Below are 2548 nucleotides of genomic sequence, written 5' to 3' on the forward strand. Positions count from 1 at the left end.
TGAACCACTTTAAACTCCCACCAACAACCATGCATGTGCCCTCTGTCCCACTTTGATGCCATTGATTTCTCCCTAGAAGCTTCCCTCCCATCAGCCAAGACTGCTTGGTCCTTGAGCCAACCTCATTCTTCAGCTGGGGACTTGATTTCCCGAGATAGAATTATGGAGGAGGAAAAATAGTTTTCCTTTAACTTTCTGAGTTCTTAGTGGAGGCCCTTGTAATGAAAGACAGATCACCAAGAGAAAAACAAAAGTTCATTAACATGTGTACCTTGTGTATATGTGGAAGATCCCAGGGAAAAATGAGTAACTCCCCAAGGTGGCTTAGAATGCAGATTTAAATACCTTCTTCCTAGGGAAAGGGGACAGAAGATGTAGGCCTCTTAGAGGAGAGTAAATGATTTTTAGGAAAGATGAATGGAGGTGGGGAGAAATAGTTTGTAACAAAGTTTGGGTGTGATGTTAACTTCTACTCTCCTGTCCTGTGACAGGAGTCAGTCTTCTCTGCCTGATGACACTTCTCCCATCAAGGGGACCTATGATATTTAAGCTCCTTTTGGGGGGTCCAATTTTAGGCAGATCAGGAGACTTCAGTGAAAGCCTCTGCATGCATTTGCTGTTTTTCAAGCATCCGCAGCTCAAGATCATCAATATAACAACACAGCATATGTTGGGGTGGCATGTTCTCTGACCTTCAGAATAAACCCAACAAAAGCTTGTTTCCTCTCTTAGATGATCTGCCACAGTAGCGGTATTCCCTGGAGACAGTATTCTCACCAGACCTTCCTGGGAGTGGTCATAACATACCCTGTGCTTGTAGAAAGATGTGGGCCACATCACTAAATAAACCAGGGGCAGTTTTCTCATCTTGTGGAAAGGGAGATAAAGTTATGATAGTTTATCTCCCTTTCCACAGGTTTCTTGTGGGTTTGTGTCTCCGCTGCTCCCCCCACCCCCCATCAGCCCCAGCGCCTCGTCCACAGGCCTTAGGGCTGCTGGGTGCTGGGCCTGCGGGTTTGTGTCTCCAATCCAGCCCTCCGCAGCCCCAGCGCGGCCATGGCGGGGCTTGGGGCTGCGAGGTGCTGGCCTCCCCTGCGGGTTTGTGTCTTCGATCAGGCCCCCCGCAGCCCCAGTGCCACCTGGTTGCTATGGGCGTCGCCATCTTTGTTGGATTAATTTGCATACTCACTCCTATTGGCTGGTAGAGTAGCAGAGTGGTGGTCAATTTGCATGTTTCTCTTTTATTAGTGTAGATGAACAACCAAACTCAATAAATAGTTGGCCAATTCTGAACACAAAATAGTGACCTCTGGGTAATCATTTTGACCAACCTAAATTACACATTTTTGGTTCAACAGAGGTATTAGATGAGAAAACCCAAGACTGTGTGTTAATGGGACACAAATTTATAAAACAGTGAATTTAGATTCATAAACAGCAAATCAACCTGTATTTTACTGAATTTAAGGTGCCACTGATCATGACACACCAGTATTTAATCTGTCATGGAGGGAAAAGAAATACCATTTAAACCATGGCATCATGTTTTCTTATTGGAAATTCTTATTTTCTTGTTATGTTAAATTTCTGTGGCATAAATATGCATTTATTAAACATTATGTAACATGATATGCATGCACAGCAATGACCACAGGGTCATGCCTGCCATCGACCAACAATGACTTTGACACCATCAGTTGTAAAACACACCCTGATGTCAAGGTTGTTAAACTGTAAGAAAATGGGCATTTCGGCATTGATAAAATGTGGTACCCGCATTTTTCAGGTGAGGATCTCCTGCAATCACCATAATTTCTCCTCACCTGACATCAACTCCAGCCTCAAGTGACGAATGGATCCTGTCCATGTCCTTGGAAGAGTTTCCCTCTTCCTGTCTCCCCTTCCCATGCTCCATGATGGTCCTCCCAGGACCACGGAGCTGACACTGGCCTGCTTAGTGGCCAGTTATTAAGGCTCAATCTTTTTTCTTTCTTTTTACTTTTCACAAACTCCTTAATGCTCACCATGGCCACCTTGTTTCTGCTATTCCTACTATTTGTTTCTGATTGTTTTCTTAAGCTTTTTTCCTTTACATTAAGAGAAACTTCCCTTGATTAAAAAACAGTAACTGTCGTTATTCTCTCCCAAGAGCTTTATTTTATTTTTTAATTTTGTTTTTTATTAAAAAATTTTTATTGATTTCTAGAGGGAGAGGAAAGGAAAGGGAGACAGAAACATCAATGTGAGAACAAAGCATTGGTTGGCTGCCTCCTGCATGACCCCTACCAGGGATCAAGCCCACAAAATGGGCATGTGCCCTAACCAGGAATCAAACCAGCAACCTTTCCGTGCACAGGACGATGCCCAACCAACTGAGCCACACTGTCCAGGGCTCTTCTAGGAGATTTTAGAAGTAGAAAAAAAACAATATTCCGGGGCTCTAATGTAAAGACTGTCCCTCTTCCATCTCCACAAAGCCACCTAAACACACCCTCTCTATTAGCCTACCTTGTTTTTCTTATTTCAAAAATTTTTTTCTGTTACCATT

The sequence above is a fragment of the Cnephaeus nilssonii genome (assembly GCF_951640355.1).
Source record: "Cnephaeus nilssonii genome assembly, chromosome: 6".
Lineage (NCBI taxonomy): Eukaryota > Metazoa > Chordata > Mammalia > Chiroptera > Vespertilionidae > Cnephaeus > Cnephaeus nilssonii.